Source organism: Somniosus microcephalus, chromosome 9 (assembly GCF_052327205.1).
Source record: "Somniosus microcephalus isolate GS21.2 chromosome 9, FLI_Smic_1.0, whole genome shotgun sequence".
NCBI classification, from domain to species: Eukaryota; Metazoa; Chordata; class Chondrichthyes; order Squaliformes; family Somniosidae; genus Somniosus; species Somniosus microcephalus.
In genome coordinates this window covers 1,999,181-2,019,271 of record NC_140995.1, presented here as the reverse complement: position 1 = coordinate 2,019,271, position 20,091 = coordinate 1,999,181, and positions in this window count along the sequence as shown.

Genomic DNA, 20,091 nt, shown 5'->3' with positions numbered 1-20,091 from the left:
GCCGTGGTGGGATTTGAACTCACGTCTCTGGGTCATTAGTCCAGGCCTCTGGATTAGTAGTCCAGTGACCACTATGCTACCGTACCCCTGCATGAATCTTTTCTTGTGGTTGTACACCAGCTGAAGATTGATGGAATGAAATCCCTTGTAGTTGACGAGCGCTCCGGGTTGATCTGGGGGTGCTCAGATTGCCATGTGTGTGCAATTGATGGCACCCTGCACCTGTGGGTAGCCAGCCACAGACGCGAATCCAAGTGCACGCTCATTCTGGCTATTGTCATCACAGAGGAAGTTTCCATACCTCCCAGCCCTGGCAAATGACCCATCCCTCACCTGCCTTATGCAAATATCCTGCCTTATGTCCCACCAGCAGGACAGATCCAACAGAGGTGGCAGCAAAGAGGTATACAGTCAGGAGGGAGTGGCCTTGGGAGTCCTCAACATTGACTCCAGACACCATGAAGTCTCATGGCTTCAGGTCAAACATGGGCAAGGAAACCTCCTGCTGATTACCACCTACCGCCCTCCCTCAGCTGATGAATCAGTACTCCGCCATGTTGAACACCACTTGGAAGAAGCACTGAGAGTAGCAAGGGCACAGAATGTACTCTGGGTGGGGGACTTCTATGTCCATCACCAAGAGTGGCTTGGCAGCACCACAACTGACCGAGCTGGCCGAGTCCTAAAGGAGATAACAGCCAGACTGGGCCTGCGACAGGTGGTGAGGGAACCAACAAGAGGGAATAACCTACTTGACCTCATCCTCACCAATCTACCTGTCGCAGATGCATCTGTCCATGACAGTATTGGTAGCAGTGACCACTGCACAGTCCTTGTGGAGACAAAGTTCCATCTTCACATTGAGGACACCCTCCATCGTGTTGTGCGGCACTTCCACCGTGCTAAATGCGATAGATTCAGAACAGATCTAACAGCTCAAAACTGGGGATCCATGAGGCGCTGTGAACCATCAGTAGCAGCAGAAATGTGTTCCACCACAATCTGTAGCCTCATGGCCCGGCATATCCCTCACTCTGCCATTACCATAAAGCTAAGGGACCAACCCTGGTTCAATGGGGTGTGTAGGAGAGCATGCCAGGAGCAGCACCAGGCGTACCTAAAAATGAGGTGCCAACCTGGGGAAGCTGCAACACAGGACTACATGCATGCTAAACACAGAAAGCAGCATGCTATAGACAGAGCTAAGCAAACCCACAACCACACGATCAGATCAAAGCTCCACAGTCCTGCCACAGGCAGTCGTGAATGGTGCTGGACAATTAAACAACTAACAGGAGGAGGAGGCTCCATAAATATCACCATCCTCAATGATGGTGGAGCTCAGCAGGTGAGTGCAAAAGACAAGGCTGAAGCGTTTGCAACCATCTTCAGCCAGAAGTGCTGAGTGGATGATCCATCTTGGCCTCCTCCTGAGGTCCCTCTTCAACCAATTCGATTCACTCCACGTGATATCAAGAAATGGCTGAGCGCACTGGATACATCTAAGGCTGTGGGCCCTGACAACATCCCGGCTGTTGTGCTGAAGATTTGTGCTCCAGAACTAGCCGTGCCTCTAGCCGTGCTGTTCCAGTACAGCTACAACACTGGCATCTACCCAACAATGAGGAAAATCATCCAGGTATGTCCTGTCCACAAAATTAAGGACAAATCCAATCCGGCCAGTTACTGCCCCATCAGTCTACTCTCAATTGTGGGACCTTGCTGTGTGCAAATTGGCTGCCGCATTTCCCACATTACAACAGTGACTCCACTTCAAAAGTAATTCATTGGCTGTAAAGCGCTTTGAGATGTCCGGTGGTCGTGCAAGGTGCTATATAAATGCAAGTCTTTCTTTCTTTCAATTATCAGCAAAGTGATGGAAGGTGTCATCGACAGTGCTATCAAATGGCACTTACTCACCAATAACCTGCTCACTGATGCTCAGTTTGGGTTCCGCCAGGGTCACTCAGCTCCAGACCTCAATACAGCCTTGGTCCAAATATGGACATAAGAGCTGAATTCCAGAGGTGAGGTGAGAGTGACTGCCTGTGACATCAAGGCAGCATTTGACTGAGTGTGGCATCAAGGAGCCCTAGTAAAATTTAAGTCAATTGGAATCAGGGAGAAAAATCTCCACTGGCTGGAGTCATACCTAGCACAAAGGAAGATAGTTGTGGTTGTTGGAGGCCAATCATCTCAGCCCCAGGACATCGCTGCAGGAGTTCCTCAGGGCAATGTCCTAGGCCCAACCATCTTCAGTTGCTTCATGAATGACGTTCCCTCCATCATAAGGTCAGAAATGGGGATGTTCACTGATGACTGCACAGTGTTCAGTTCCATTCGCAACTCCTCAGATAATGAAGCAGTCCATGCTCGCATGCAACAAGACCTGGATAATATCCAGGCTTGGGCTGATAAGTGGTAAGTAACATTCGCGCCACAGCAGTGCCAGGCAATGACTATCTCCAACAAGCGAGAGGCTAACCACCTCCCCTTGATATTCAATGACATTACTATCACTGAATCCCCCACCATCAATAACCTGGGGGTGACTATTGACCAGAAACTTAACTGGACCAGCCACATAAATACTGTGGCAACAACAGCAGGTCAGAGGCTGGATATTCTGTGGCGAGTGTCTCACCTCCTGACTCCCCAAAGCCTTTCCATCGTCTACAAGGCACAAGTCAGAAGTGTGATGGAATACTCTCCACTTGCCTGGATGAGTGCAGCTCCAACAACACTTAAGAAGCTCAACACCATCCAAGACAAAGCAGCCCGCTTAATTGGCACCCCATCCACCACCTTAAACATTCACTCCCTCCACCACCGGCGTACCGTGGCTGCAGTGTGTACCATCTACAAGATGCACGGCAGCAACTCACCAAGGCTTCTTCGGCAGCACCTCCCAAACCCGCGACCTCTTCCACCTAAAAGGACAAGGGCAGCAGACGCATGGGAACACCACCACCTCCAAGTTCCCCTCCAAGTCACACACCATCCTGACTTGGGAACATATCAGCCTTTCCTTCATCACCACTGGGTCAAAATCCTGGGACTCCCTCCCTAATAGCACTGTGGGAGTACCTTCACCACACGGACTGCAGCGGTTCAAGAAGGCGGCTCACCACTGTAGTGTCCGAGTATCAATAATACACGGACTGCAGGAGAACAATAATAACAGGTATTTACTGAACAGAGGGTAAGCTTAAACTGAAGTACAGAAGCCTGCTATGGCTTTATATACAGGTGTGGTCACTGCCGGTACTGCAGTATAAAATCAGTTCTCTCTTAAAGGTACATACACAACAATTCCTCCCCTTTTAGATAAACAGTACATAACATTCATTTAACAACTAAATAATAACTAATTACAATTACATTTTTCTCTGTACTATATACATCAACTGAAATAATCATTTATAAGTTCAGTCTTTGAGGAGGCTTCCTGATCCTGACTGGATAGCGCCTTTCTCGAGTATCCTGTTCTTGCGGCGGAGTCGATTCTGGCTCAATGTCATTGGTTGGTTCGTCAGCTTCTAATACCACTGATTCTGAGGTAGACGCAATCTATACTTCGGGTTCATTACCAGGTGCACATGCTCGTGGTATGGGTTTGGCTTGTTCCTGTGACTCTAGAATCTGGTCAGCATGGCATCTCACGATGCTCTCTCCAACGTCTACTGTGTACATTAGTGGTCCCTGCTGTGTGCATATCATTCCTGGCTGCCATTTTTCTGTTCGGTAGTCGCGGGCCAAGACTGGTTGCCCTATCTTGAAGCTCCTGGTTGGCTTCTCATTGATGTGCTGGAATTGCTTATCCTCAACATCTCGTCTTATGTTTGGTTTGAGCAAATCCAGGCGACATCTTAGCCTTCGGTTGAAGAACATTATGGCTGGAGTTTGTTTGGTGACTGCATGTGTCGCATTCCGGTAAGCAAACAAGAAATTATCCACCTTGTGTTGTAGTGGTATGTCATCGTTATACATCGCCTTTATTGCCTTTTTAAAGGTCTGAACAAACCTCTCAGCCAATCCATTTGTGGCTGGATGATATGGGGCAGATGTGTAATGTTTCACCCCATTATTCCTCAGAAACCTCCGGAAATCCTCGGACACAAACTGTGGTCCATTGTCGGAGCAAATCTGTTCTGGCAAGCCATTCCTGGCGAAGATGGTCCGTAGGACTGCAATAGTTTTCTCCGTGGTGGTGGAGGACATTTTGATGACCTCTGGCCATTTCGAATGGGCATCCATGGCGACTAAAAACATTGAGTCCATAAATGGACCAGCAAAATCAATGTGTACCCGTTGCCATGGAGATGAGGGCCACTCCCATGGGTGTAGCGGGGCCTGTGGTGGAGCGTTTTGGACCTTCTGGCATCCTGTGCATCTCTTAGTCATATCCTCGATTTCTTTATTGATTCCCGGCCACCGCACAAACGCCCTGGCTAGGCTCTTCATTTTTACCCCTCCCAGATGACCCTCATGAAGCTCATTGAGCACTCTATCTCTCAACTTGGGTGGAATTACCACTCGGGATCCACACATCAAGGTCCCCCGGCACACTGACAGCTGTTCTCTCCTTGGCGAGAATGCTGGCAACAGTGAGTCGCCATATGCTGGCCATCCCTTCACCGTCAAATCATAGACCCGAGAGAGTGTCGGGTCATTTCGGGTTTCCTTCTCTATACTTGCGTTTGTAACAGGTAGACATTCGACTATGGTCGAATGGAATATCTCAACAGGGTCCACTGCAGGTGCTTCCTCCACCGTAGGCAACGGTAGGCGCGACAGCCCATCAGCGTTTCCATGCTGTTTCGTACCCTTGTACTCTATGTCGTACTGATGCGCCCCTAGAAAAAGTGACCATCTTTGCAGCCGTTGCGCCGTCATCACCGGAACGCCCTTCTTTGGGTTAAAAATGGAGACCAGAGGCTGATGATCAGTCAGTAGGGTGAATTTCTGCCCGTGCAGATAGTGATTGAACTTCTTCACCCCCCACACCAGGCTGAGGGCCTCCCTGTCAATCTGGGCGTAGTTACGTTCGGCTGAGGTTAACGAGCGTGACGCAAAGGCTATTGGCCTCTCTGAACCGTCAAGGAATTTGTGTGACAGCACCGCTCCAATGCCATAGGGAGACGCATCACATGCCAACCGAATCTGTAGTGTTAGATTGTAGTGGGCCAATACTTCTTTTGAAGTGATTAGGCATTTACATTTCTGAAAAGCACGCTTACACTCATCACTCCATTTCCATGTTACTCCAGTTTGCAGCAGGGCGTTCAGTGGGTGCAGAATTGTAGATAAATTCGGCAAGAACTTATGGTAGTAGTTCACCAACCTGAGAAACGACCTCAGTTGTGACACATTTTCCGGTGCTGGAGCCTTGACTACAGCCTCAATCTTGTCTGGGGACTTATGCAACCCTTCCTCATCAATCATGTGGCCACAATACGAGATTTGTCTCCTGAAGAACTCGCATTTGGGGCGGTTGGCTCGTAGCCCATATTCTTGTAATCTAGTGAGCACCTGCTCCAGGTTGGCAAGGTGTTCACTGTCATTTTCGCCCGTAACCAGGATTTCGTCCAAATAACACTGGGTCCCCGGGATCCCTTGCAGAACTTGTTCCATCGCCCTCTGCCAAATAGCCGGGGCTGATGCTACCTCGAAGACCAGTCGGTTGTACTGGTAAAGACCTTTGTGAGTGTTTATCGTGAGGTATTTCCTAGATGCTTCTTCCACCTCCATTTGTAGATACGCTTGGGCCAGATCAATCTTCGTAAAGCGTTTCCCTCCAGGTAGTGAGGTGAAAATATCTTCTATCCGTGGAAGTGGATATTGTACTGTGTGCAGGACTGGGTTCACAGTTACCTTGAAGTCCCCACAGATGCGAACCTTCTTCGGCTCCCCAGGCGTGCTACTCAATGATTTCTCCATTACAGAAACGATGGGTGTGGCCCACTCGCTCCAGTCCACCTTGGACAGCACACCCGAATGCTCCAGACTCTCCAGCTCTGCTTCAACAGCTGGGTGGATCGCGTACGGTACCGGTGTGGCCTTAAAATTTTTTGGGTTTGCGTTATCTTCGATTTTTATCATTGCCGTTACTCCTTTTAGAGTCCCACATCCTTGTTGGAACACCTCTTTTGCGTCAGTTAGAATTTTTGACAGTCGTCCAGGTGTGACATCATCATCATTTTTGCCAGTCACAGTTAGCGCCTGAATGGAATGCCAATCCAATTGTATTTTTCGGATCCATTCACGTCCCAATAATGGTGGTCCTCCATCTTGTAGTATATATAGATACAGATTCTGTGTTTCCTTGCCATTGTATTTAACTGGCACCCTTATTTTTCCTCTGGGGTAGACTTTTTGCCCCGTGTATGTCTTCAATACAATGGACGTGTCCTTCAAGGGTATGTGTGAGAATAGCCGCTCATAGTCTCGTCGATTCATGACAGTTAGGGCTGATCCTGTGTCCAATTCCATCTTTACTTGGGACCCTGCTATCATGAGGGTGACCCAAATGGTTCGGTGATCCTCCTTTGCGATCACGTTGTGTAACTTTAGACAACTTAGTCTCCTGCTCCCGGAGTCATTATCACTCTCCTGATCTTCCGAACTACTGTCTGTCATTTTTTTTACTTTCTTGTACTTTTCCTTAGTAGTTCTTTTAGTGTTGGTTTTCTTTCCTGACCTGCAGACTCTTGCTATGTGTCCCATTTTCCCACATTGCCTGCATACTTTGTCCTTAAACCAGCAGTCCTTCTGATCATGGGTTGTTCTGCCGCAGCGATAGCACTTTTCTGCTCCATATGCCATTTCGTTAGCGCTGTATTCTTGTGGTTTCTGTTGTATTTCCGCAGCTTCCCGTGCTGCTGCTTCATAGGATACTGCCACGCTGAAAGCCTGTTCTAGCATCAGGTCCTTTTCCGAAAGTAGTCGTTTCTAGGTTCCTTCACTCTGGAGCCCGCAGACAAACTTATCCCTTAAGGTGTCTGCTAGTCCTGCTCCGAACTGGCAGTGCTTCGATAACTTGCGTAGTTCCGTAAGATAGTCAGCATTGCTCTCATCCTTGTGCTGGTTTCTTTTATGGAACTTGAATCTTTCTGCTATCAGCAGCGGTGTAGGGTTTAGGTGTTCCTGTAAGATATTAACAATCTCTTCAAAACTTTTCTCCATTGGTTTAGCTGGGTAATTAAATTCCGCAATAGGCCGTACGTTCTTGCGCCCATCAAATTTAATAATACCGCCGCCTTCTTTCCATCGGCCACCTCATTTGCCTTGCAGTACACTTCAATTCTTTCCACATACGTGGTCCAGTCTTCTACCTTGTTGTCGAAAGCAGTGATACTGCCACTCTTCGGCATCTTGGATGGTTTAAAATGGCGCCTCCCGCGCTTTTTCTTCTTCCCCAATGGATTAAAATGGCGCCTCCCACGCTTTTCCTTCTTCCCCAATGGAATAAAATGGCGCCTCCCGCGCTTTTCCTTCTTCCCCTTGCTGCCACGCTGCTCCTAGCGTTCTACAGGGTAATGGCGGCGACCCGCGGCTTCGGCGCGTCTCACTTTTCCTTCCCCTCATTTTATTTTCTCTACGCTGCCCGGTTCTTGAGCACCGATCGCGCCCTGTGCGCTCCACCCTCTCTCTCTCTTTTCCTCCCGACGACACTGCACGGCCCCTTTTGCAGAGCCGCTCGATCGAGCTCGAGCCCGCCGCAGTCCGGAAGGGTCAGCGCACTACCTGCTACCAGCACGATTTGCTGGAACACCTTGACTGGGGAGCCAAGCCCAGCTCTCCACAGCCTCCCCTGCAATTCTCCGAACTCCGATGGATCCCTGGGCGGTTGCCCGCGGTCGACGCCCGTTGCTCTGACTTCGACCTCCAAGAAGCTTCTTTTCAGGGAAAGATCCCCGTGAGGTGATGCAGTACTGCAGGTAAGTTCGAACCTGCTCGTCGCCAGTGTAGTGTCCGAGTATCAATAATACACGGACTGCAGGAGAACAATAATAACAGGTATTTACTGAACAGAGGGTAAGCTTAAACTGACGTACAGAAGCCTGCTATGGCTTTATATACAGGTGTGGTCACTGCCGGTACTGCAGTTTAAAATCAGTTCTCTCTTAAAGGTACATACACAACAACCACCACCTTCTCAAGGGCAATTAAGGATGGGCAATAAATGCTGGCCTTACCAGCGATGCCCACACCCCAGGAACAAATGAAGAAAAGCTGATCCTTTGTCTGTAGACCCTGTTCGGTGGCCAGTGCTGCTGCAAACTGGACCCCTCAGTTGCTCCCCTCTCTGTTGTCCACCTGCAGCTCCCTCCACTGCATGGTCTCGCTGCTGCTGATGCTGATTTTCTTCCCCATCCAAAGTCTAATCTAAAGCAGCCATGGCGCCGCACATCCTGATGTTCTCTGTGTGAACAGCTCCAAGCTGTACAAATAAGTCTCTTACAACAAGTACTCTCACCAAACCGTTTCCCAGAGGGAACTGAGAAAGCAGCTGTGAGCACCGTTCTTTTATTCATATCGGGACTCCTGACCATTAATCATTCCCAATAAAGTACCGTTCAATCTCAGCTCCGTTTCCCTGGCGAGTTACCAATGCAGGAGGCGTTCATTTCAAATCACTGGCGAAATCGCATGAAAGGAACCTCAATTAAAAATGAGACTGACAGACCCGCCTCTCCAGAGCAGGTTACTCACACGCCCGGGAACCCGCCCCGATAAAAACATAAATGGGCGCATTTGCGGCGGGTTAGGGTGGCATTTCGCGAATTGGGCGATTTAACCCTAGCCCCCCAACCCTCTCCCATCCGTTGTGGGGTGGGGGGAGTGTTACTCTCAAGCCCTTTGTTTCCACAGGGTAGTTTTGAATTTACCTCCCTCCCAGCACAGACAGTGTCCCCTGGTTCTACTATTCTGGACAAGGTGAAATAGTTTGTCATAGTCGACATTATTTAGAATGTAAAAACTGCAGTTGTATCACCTCTCAAGTTTTTCTTTTCCAGTACGAATAGGCCCAATTTACATCATCGCTATTCATAATCCAATCTCTCCATCCCCTCAATCATTTTGGAAGCACTTGTCTGTATCCTTCCAGTCGCTGCAATATGCTTTTACTACTGTGGTGGCCAGACTGTACACAGTAATCTGAGTGCGATCGCACTAATGATTCATTAAATGGCAGGATTACCTCACTATTTCGGCCCAATATTGACCTTTTAATGCATCTCAACGTCTAATTTGCTCCACTGAGCATTGTTGCGATAGCTTAAGTTACATAGAAACATAGAAGATAGGAGCAGGAGTAGGCCATTCGGCCCCTCGAGCCTGCTCCGCCATTTAATGAGATCATGGCTGATCATCCAAATTCAGTACCCTGTCCCTGCTTTCTCCCCATATCCCTTGATCCCTTTAGCCTTAAGAAACATATCTAACTCCTTCTTGAATATATTTAAGTTTATTATCAATCAGGATTGAATATACTTAAGAAAGAGATAGATAGATTTCTAGACACAAAAGGCATCAAGGGGTATGGGGAGAGAGCAGGAATATGGTATTGAGTTAGAGGATCAGCCATGATCTCATTAAATGGTGGAGCAGGCTCGAAGGGCCGAATGGCCTACTCCTGCTCCTATATTTCTATGTTTCTATGACCTCCAGATCTCTTTCATTTTCCATGCACCTGAAATATTTTAATTACAAATATAAATCAGCACTTTTCGAAGTAAATTTGGTTTTGAGCCGGAGTGCCCTTTGTGTGGATTACTCTGAAGTCCATATTCATTGGGTTATGTGGGGCAAAATGTGGGTTCACTCAGCCTTGCGTACTGAGGTCCCATCATAGCTAAGCTTCAATAGAGGAGTGAGTAAATGCTCACAGCGAAGAGGAAGATTGAGTCATTGGCCGGGAAATTCCTCGTGGCTGCTCCGGCTCCGCGAGCATTACTTCACTGGAAGCGTGGCAGAAACCCCGTTCACACGGACAGAGAGAAAGGGGGTTCCGCGTCACCTCTGGGAAAGTAACATCGACAGAGCGGGAGCAGCTCTGAGGAATTTTCCGCCCATTGATTTTCGACCCCAACTCTATATAACAATTAAGTCACTCTTCAAAGGACAGTTAAATTGAATGCAAGAAATCAATTCTGTCTGTCACAAGAAGCTGGTTATTCTATAAAAGTACAGTGGAACCTTGTCGCAGTAAATGTGTTAGCACGAACCTGGCAGCATAACACAGCTTCTTGTGGAAGTTCCATTAAAGTCATTTCTGAAGTTCAAACTTTACTCGAATGAACCCAGACTCAACTGGTGTTCCCAGCTTTGTAATAAAAGGATTGACTTGCCTTTCCTGATGTTATCTTACAATGGAGGGAGGGTGTGGGTGTGGAAGGAACATGAAGGTGCTTAATATTGTGTCTGATCACAGAACAGTCAAATTCTCTTCTGCAAATTAGCTTCAATAACACACGGGGCTCCAGATGCTGCACAGAATGATCCTGTATTTTGTTCAAGTTTTAAAAACAAAATACTTACATCAATACATGTTGGAGGCCACAAGGGTATGTGGCCAAAAAGTAGACTCCCCTGTGAATTGGTTAAATGCCTCAGCCTGCAGCCTGGATGTTTATCCAGCACACAGGAGTCATTCATTGCCTTGTGTAGTCAGGGCCTCAAGGTTTATGGGCTAATGATCTGATTTGATTGATTCAGACAGTTTTACAGTGCATATGATATGAGAAGTACGGATTTTAATAATTTATCCATTTAATGTTGGAGATGCTACAATCGCGATAATTCTCTGACGTTGCGCTCCTAAGGGTGAGTCGCCCAATGAGAACACAAATCAGGAATGCTGACATGCATTGTGCATGATTTTCTAACCATAACGGTCAGCAAATCACACACAGCATGCGTTAATAACAATGGCCCAGAAATTCGGGACTCCACGGGTGAGTACGCGCTGGGTACTCACCCGTAAGCCCAATGGAAGTGCCGGTTTCGTGCATGCACTGCGCATGCGCGGGAAGCCGGAACTTCCGTTACCTTAAAGGAAAGGGTTCAGAGGTGGAACGCGTGCGCGGGAGAGGCAGCGCGTGCGCATGGAACTTACGTTTATTTTGCAGGTTTTCCCGGGAGGGTAAGTCTCCAGGAGTTACACATGTAAAAAGCAGGCACAAGGCCTGCTTTTAACAAGGTAAGTGGTGAATTAATTAAAATTAAAACATTTTTTCCACAGGTTTATTATTTTTAAATACTTTAAAGAAAGGTAAGTTTATTTTTAGCCCTGTTAGAAAATGTATTTAATTTTTTCAAAAATTTAAATTATTGTTTAAAATAGTTATTTTATGTAATTTATAGTTATTTTAAAAATGTGATTTTTAAAAAATTTATTTGAGGTTTTAGTGATGTTTAGGGGCTTAGAGTATTTATAGATTTGACAGCTCTTCCTGTCAAACTTATGAATGAAGCATTCCCTGCTCCGATTGGCTCTCCATGGCCCACGTGATCCCAGGGGACGCATCGAACTAACTGCGCCCCTGGGATACGCGAGCACTGCGCGTCGGCAGTTGGAGGAGGCCCAGGACCGGAATCCCACGCGGGCCCACAGCACAACGGCCGGCACGGTAGGTAAGTGCAGGTCAGGGGCTTGCACCCGCGGGAAGTCTCTGACCCGAATTTCTGGGCCATTGTTAAGGACCAGTTTTGCCAGTCATAAGTCCATCAGAAATCTATTTTTTTTGCCCATGGCAGCAGCAATAAAAGTCTTTGTTATTGAAATTATAGCAGCAAGTGATAGTTATATCTATGGTCATTCATTCCCCCCTCCCCCCTCCCCCCTTCCCGCTCTCCCCCCCCCACAAGTGATAGTTGTATCTATGGTCATTCATTCCCCCCTCCCCCCTCCTCCACCTCCCCCCTCCCCCCTTCCCCCTCTCCCCCCCCCCCACAAGTGATAGTTGTATCTATGGTCATTCATTCCCCCCCTCCCCCCTCCCCCCTCCTCCACCTCCCCCCTCCTCCACCTCCCCCTCCCCCTTTCCCCTTCCCCCCCCCCACAAGTGATAGTTGTATCTATGGTCATTCATTCCACCTCCCGCCCACCCCACTTTTTAAACTTAAGTCTTGGCCACGCACAGCTAAACTCTTATCTTGCTGAGGCTGAATTGATCCGCTGAATAAGCGAAGCCCCACAGATCCCGCGGTGGTTTGGGCAGCAGTCAGTAATGCTTTTGCCACATCTCTCCACTGGTCGTGGAATCAAACAAAATGAAGGGAAGAATGAAGGAGGGAGTCCGCTGTACCATCGACCAACCTCTTCTTTTTATTTGCAGTGATCTCCATCCCTTCCTGGAGTTCCAATTATAGCCCTCGACTGGCAGTGCCTGACAATGGGAGAGAGCTGGAAAGCGGATGGTTGCGTGCACACTGTAATGGGCATGTTAAAACAATCCTGGTGGGACTCCCATGAACCCTGGAATCCCAGTTTCCTTTTAATTATTAATCTGCAAGTTTAATACAAATAATAAGAGCAGAGTGGTTAAAAAAACTCCTGAAGAAAAAATGGCAAAAAGCGCAGTTACAGAAACACAAAGGGAACGTTATCGCTCATCATTTTCTTTCTGTTTTTTTTAAAAAAAAGCAAGATTATCATAATACAAAAGAATTGAGTAATTGTGAATTCAATAATATCTCCAGGGTTGTGCCTGGGTTGCACTGTGCCTTGGCAGCTCCACGCCTCACTGGGCTGAAAAACGTTAGGATTTCTTTCGAAGAAGCTCGAGCCAAGCCAGGAGCTTTCAACCTAATTTGTTGAGGAAATGCGCCACTGTGGAATTCAACCTAACTGACAGTCTGACTGATTAAAGCAAGCGTGCTAATAGCTTTCGCAGGCCACACTCCAATTTCCCCCTGCCCTACTTCTGACCTGTATCGCCAGGGATTTGCACTGTCCCATTCACCTAACCACTGTTGCCCACCTACACCATGTAAATTATTCAAAGGTCCCAGGGCTCGATGCGACCTGTGAAGTTAAATAGTTTTCCAGATCATGCTGAAGACAATAATTATTTAAGCCAGACTGGTGTGCCAGAGCAAGTGTGAAAAATCAGATGCTGTTCCGGTGGGCAATAACCTTCCCACTAAGTCTCTGCACCTTTCACAATGTCTTTCTTTCCCCCTTTTTTCAGGAGTTTGTTTTAATTGCTGTCTCATCATGCCAGTAAAATATTTGAACCTCATTCTTCACCTATAACAAATAAACAGTGTACAGTCATTTTGGATTCCTATTAAACTCTGAGGAGAGCTGTTATTATCAAATCGCTATTATCATGATGAAAATGATGTATGGCACCACTGGCTCTGCTCCCTCTCAGAACAAGCACTTTTTCATGAAACCGGCGCCACTTAAATATTACAAAATAAAGACCATTATTTTTAAGGATTGTCTGTGGTATGTACCATTATATTTTCTTCTAAATGCAAGAGTTATTTAGCCCTGGCCACAAACACACTGTGGCATGCATGAGCTATATTTCTTCGAATCTCCACCCCCCCCCGCCAGCTCACAATGCAATAACATCTAGATTACCAGGTCGGCAAGTGATCGACACAGAGATGAAAAGCTCACTGTGCAATTCAATTAACTTTTGGAATATTAATACGTCCAAAATGAAACCAAATCAAATTTTGTTTTGTTCCGGTGGTGAGGACCAGGGTGAATATTTGGAGATTCTGAATTGGGATTCAAAAAATTAGGATATTCTGAATCTGGAAATAAATTATTGAGACTTCTATTCAATATTACCAGATATTTAACATATTCGGTAACTGTGAAAGGAGTCACTAAACTCTCGGGGATGGATGCACACCATGACTAGACCACAAGGGACATACAAAACACTTGGGGGTAGAAATTCATTTGTATCTTGCCAAGTTCTTGGGCGCAAAATCGACATTCCACTTACCAATTTCACGGTGGGATGTCCCGTGCCGCAAGTGTGCACAAAAAGCCACGGCCGCCATATTGGTCAAGGCACTCCTTAGACGCCCCTGGTGGCCGTCTAAAATGAACCCGAGGCCCCAGGGGTCCTGTGCTCATATTAGGCTAATTTGGGGAAATTGATGCCTGTGAGCTTCTGATTCGCCCATTCATAGGCTCGCCCAGAAAAACATGGCGCAAATATCCAGGAAGCAGGTTAAAGCAGAGATATTTAAAGGGATCCCCACTTCCACTAAAGTGAATCTCAGGATAGTTGTTTTTGGCTGCTGGGAACTTTTGAAGACATTTCTTTGCTGCTTTGGTAGTTTTTGATCCTCCACCGCTGTTGGAGAACTGATTTTTGGCTACAGCTTCACTGTTTTACTTTGTTGGCTGTGGGAGTCTCGGAAAAGATGTTGCTGGAATTACGATTGAGGCAACCACAGCAGCGACAACAGCAGCAGCTGGTGCAGCAACTGCAACAAGCACTGACTTGTGGAAGCTGAAAAGAGATGGCCAAGGAGGTACGGCCTAAGGAGGCCAGACTGCATGTGGGTGTTCCATAACATAAGGACAGGAGTAGGCCACACAGCCCCTCGAGCCTGCTCTGCCACACGGCCCCTCGAGCCTGCTCCGCCACACGGCCCCTCGAGCCTGCTCCGCCATACGGCCCCTCGAGCTTGCTCCGCCATACGGCCCCTCGAGCCTGCTCCGCCACATGGCCCCTCGAGCCTGCTCCGCCATACGGCCCCTCGAGCCTGCTCCGCCATATGGCCCCTCGAGCCTGCTCCGCCACACGGCCCCTCGAGCCTGTCCCGCCACACGGCCCCTCGAGCCTGCTCCACCACACGGCCCCTCGAGCCTGCTCCACCACACGGCCCCTCGAGCCTGCTCTGCCACACGGCCCCTCGAGCCTGCTCCGCCACACGGCCCCTCGAGCCTGCTCCGCCACACGGCCCCTCGAGCCTGCTCCGCCACACGGCCCCTCGAGCCTGCTCCGCCACACGGCCCCTCGAGCCTGCTCCGCCATACAGCCCCTCGAGCCTGCTCTGCCACCCAGCCCCTCGAGCCTGCTCCACCATTCAATAAGATCATGGCTGATCATCGACCTCAACTCCACTTTCCCGCCCGATCTCCATATCCTTTGATTCCCCTCGAGTCCAAAAATCTATCGATCTCAGCCTTGAATATACTCAAAGACTCAGTGTCCACAGCTGTTATGTATTGTGTGTTCTCCTCCCACCTGTGGTGGCTCTGTCACAGCAGATAAATGGTTGGGTGTTCTCTTGGTTAAGTTTAGCTGTCTTTGTTCGGAACTTTCCAGAACTTCCTGTCCTTCCTGAATAAAGCACTTTATGTTTGAATCTCTGAGTTCTGAGTTCTAATTGTGTCTAGGTAGAAAGGTACAGACACAACAACAGCCCTCTGGGGTAGAGAATTCCAAAGATTCACAACCCTCTGAGTGAAGAAATTCCTCCTCATCTCAGTTTTAAATGGCCGACCCCTTATCCTGAGACGATGCCCCCTAGTTCTAGGCTCTCCAGCCAGGGGGAAACAACCTCTCAGCATCTACATATAACAGGGGCTGGAGTTTTCTGCAGGTTGGGGATGGGGGATGGGTTGCCGACTTTACCGGCAGGGCCTGATTAGCATGCAAAGCCTCGGTTTCCCACCCGCAGCCAGCCAGCCAGGGTAGGCTTACAGACGCAGAGAGGGAGTGAGGGGTCAGTCCGGGGAAGGGATCGCGGTGGAATCGGGAGGGGGGGTGGTCGGGGATCAGGGATTGGAGGGCCAGAGGATCGACGGGGGCGGGGGGGGGAGGGATGTTGGCCGGAGCATCGGTCAGGGGGAGAGAGGATCGGGGTCGGCCTCAGAATCATCGGTGGGGTGGGTGTGGGGGAGACCTCGTGGGGGGGATCAGAGGCCTGGGGGAGTGATCGGAGCTCTCGTGGGGGGGGGTCTCTGATCGTGGAGGGTGGGTGTGGTTGGGTCCCTGGATCCAGGAAGTGGGTATAAAGCCACTTACCTCCTGGATGCAGCAGTCCCTGCCTCGGTTTAACTGCGGGTTTCACGAATTGTGTAAAACCCGTCCACAGGCTGTTAAATTCAAAAGGGAGGTGAAAAATGAGGCTTCCAGCCTCATCATATTTAAACTGACGTTCCTCCCCCGGGAGCAGATTGGTCGCCCCCGTCCTTTCTCCCCCGCCCCCTGTACCACCTTCCTTAAAACCGGAAGTGGGCAGGTTGGAGGCGGGAGTTCGGGAATCCCATTTTTAACAATTTAACCTCCCCCATGCTCCAAACTCACCCTTTCTTTAGGGTAAAATTCCAGCCAGGATATCTTACCTCACCAGGACAGGGGAGCAGTGCATGAGGAGGTTGTGTTGAAACAGGCAGGCAGTCACTGACCTAGGTCACCTGTTCCAGCAGCGATTTGAGCCAAACACCAGGGTATACACAGCCAGCGCTGCCTGTGGCTGTAAAGGTTGTGGTGGCTCTCAACTTCTATGTCACAGGCTCATTCCAAGCTCCAACAGTTGACATAAACAACAGCAGTCAGTTTGCTATCCATACAAACATCAAGCAGGTGACAGGTGCCCTCTTCACAAGGAGACAGCAATACATCACTTTCCCAATGCAGGCTGCTGATCAGGAGGAGAGAACTCTCAGATTTGCCCACATAGCTGGACCTCTCCAGGTGCAAGGTGTAATTGACTGTACACACCTTGCCCTGCATTGTCCCCACCAAGAACCAGCCATGTTTTATGTCAAAATGACAACAGTGCTATCAAGTGATACTTGCTCACCAATAACCTGATCACCGATGCTCAGTTTGCATTCCGCCAGGACCACTCGGCTCCAGACCTCTACAGCCCAATTCCAGACATGAGGTAACTGCCCTTGACATCAAGGCAGCATTTGACCGAGTGTGGCACTTTGCCTCTGAGCTCTGACCAATTCCAACCTTTTACCTGGTTTACGGTAATTCACCTGGTCAGCAGCCTTTTACTGCTGCACTCTAAACCAATTTACAAACAGCGGTTTCGAATCGCTACCCCTCCTTCAGTTCTGAGTGGAGGAACTTATAATTAATGATATTAAAACGGACAAGTGGTTTGGATGAGAGAAAAATCAAGTTTTATTACCTAAATAAACTACAATCAAATGATAAACTATACCACACGAACACAGTAAATGCAGTAAAAGTGTATAACAAGGGGGTAGAGACGGCAAAAATGAGGGATACAATGGCTACAATGTTATTTAAACAATCTTAGCAATTCCCTTAAATCACCACCCCAAACTTCTGCTAAGTTGTCTTGTTGAGGAGTCAGAACACCCTGCTCACCTGTGGTCCAGCGAAGCAAAAAGAGAGAGATTGATAGCTTCTCAGCAGTTATCTTTTATACCTAGTGAAGTCCTGCCGTTCTGCCCTGCAAGGGCTGTGTGCAAAATTCCCCACCCAAAGGGTCCAATACACAAGAGAAAGCTGTGATTGGCTAACTCAAAGTGGTTGGACTGGGTTAATGTGTCTTCCGGAGCTCCCTGGGCTGAAACAAAAGGGAAATACAACTGCTCTATTGTCCAGAATGCTAGGTGATTTAGACCCATTCAATTCTTAAACGGATCCCATTCAAGATACAAAAGTATCTTCTGCAGTTTAGATGTATCCACTCGATATACAAACAAATGCTAATAGCATTCAACTGCTTTGTAAATAAAGCATTGTCCTGTGGTAACGTTTTGTCTCCATTGAACCTTACTTCCAGACACAGAAAGCTGTTTTCCAAGCCCCTTTGTCTTCGGCCATGTGGTGTGACAGCCAGTTTTATCCCTGGAAATTTAAAAGCACAACGCCCAGGGATTCTTTAATCAAAAAAATTCATCTTCAGAACTGTAAATTATTGCGAATTCTTACAGTGGCACTAAAGAGCCCTAGTAAAGCTGAAGTCGATGGGGATCAGCAGCAAAACTTCCTAGTGCCTGAAGTCATACATAACACAAAGGAAGATGGTTGTGGTTGTTGGAGGTCAATCATCTCAGCCCCAGGACATCACAGTAGGAGTTCCTCAGGGCAGCATCCTAGGCCCAACTATCTTCAGCTGCTTCATCAATGACCATCCCTCTATCATAAGATTAGAAGTGGAGATGTTTGCTGATGATTGCACAGTGTTCATCTCCATTCACAACTCCTCAGATAATGAAGGAGTCCCTGCCTGTATGCAGCAAGACCTGGATAACATCCAGGCTTGAGCTGGTAAGTGGCAAGTAACATCTGTGCCACACAAGTGCACAATGACAGGTGAGAGTCTAACCACATCCCCATGACATTCAATGGCATTACCATTACCAAGTCCCCCACCATCAACATCCTGAGGGCCACCATTGACCAGAAACTCAAGTGGACCAGTCACATAAATGCCGTGGCTACTAGGGCAGGTCAGGGGCTAGGTTATCTGCGGTGAGTGTCTCACCTCCTGACTCCACAAAGCCTTTCCATTACCTACTATACACAAGTCAGGAGTGTGATGGAATACTCTCCACTTGCCTTGATGGATGCAGTTGTGACAACAGCAAAGAAGCTCGACACCATCCAAGACACAGCAGCCCGCTTCATTGGCACTTCACCCAGTAGCCTAATCACCCACCACCGGCGTACCGTGGCTGCAGTGTGTACCATCTACAAGATGCACTGCAGCAACTCGCCAAGGCTTCTTCAGCAGCACCTCCCAAATCCACGACCTCTTCCCCCTAGAAGGACAAGGGCAGCAGATGCATGGGAAATATCATCACCTTAATTTCCACTTCTAGTCACACACCATCCTGACTTGGAAATATATCGCAGTTCATTCATTGTCGCTGGATCAAAATCCTGGAACTCCCTCCCTAACAGCACTGTGGGAGTGCCTTCACCACACGGACTGCAGCGGTTCAAGAAGGTGGCTCACCACCACCTTCTCAAGGCAACTAGGGATGGGCAGTAAATGCTGGTCTTGCCAGCGATGCAAATATCCCAAGAATGACTATTAGAAAAAAGAGAAATATGTCCTCCGATTTATTTTCTGTATTTGACCAATAGTATCACTGGATGCGAGGGACTCCTGTTGACCCTTGGTGTTTGGTGCTGCTATGGCAATGCAGGTGAGAAGCTAGGAAGCCTGTCCAATCAATCACAGAGCAATCAATCGCACAGGTTGTAGTGTGAAAATAAAGAAAGCGTTAAAACTTTCACTGACAGTTTGGAAGCCACTGGGCCCCCAGTCTTGGAAATACTTAAATGACCCTGAGTTTGGAAGATCATCCAGGGTCCGGGTAGAGTTGCCAACTCTGGTTGGAGGCATTCCTGGAGGTTTGATCATGTGACATCCTGACCTCATGACATCTGATCACATGACTTCTACAGATGTTACTACATTTGGTGTGTAACAGTTGGGTCTCCTGTAGTTGAAGATGTTTGCTCATGGTTGTTGTACGACAAGTTCCAAGAACCAGGAGGCCACCCGTGAGCAAGGGAAGAGGGGAAACCGAGGGCGGAGAAAAGGGGAAACCGAGGGAGGAGAAGAGGGGAAACCGAGGGAGGAGAAAAGGGGAAACCGAGGGAGGAGAAGAGGGGAAACCGAGGGAGGAGAAGAGAGGAAGCCGAGGGAGGAGAAGAGAGGAAACCGAGGGAGGAGAAGAGAGGAAACCGAGGGCGAGGAAGAGGGGAAACCGAGGGAGGAGAAGAGGGGAAACTGAGGGCGAGGAAGAGGGGAAACCGAGGGAGGAGAAGAGGGGAAACCAAGGGAGGAGAAGAGAGGAAACCGAGGGAGGAGAAGAGAGGAAACCGAGGGCGAGGGAGAGGGGAAACCGAGGGAGGAGAAGAGGGGAAACCGAAGGAGGGAAGAGGGGAAACTGAGGGAGGAGAAGAGGGGAAACCGAGGGCGAGGAAGAGGGGAAACTGAGGGAGGAGAAGAGGGGAAACCGAGGGCGAGGAAGAGGGGAAACCGAGGGAGGAGAAGAGGGGAAACCGAGGGAGGAGAAGAGAGGAAACCGAGGGCAAGGAAGAGGGGAAACCGAGGGAGGAGAAGAGGGGAAACTGAGGGAGGAGAAGAGGGTAATCC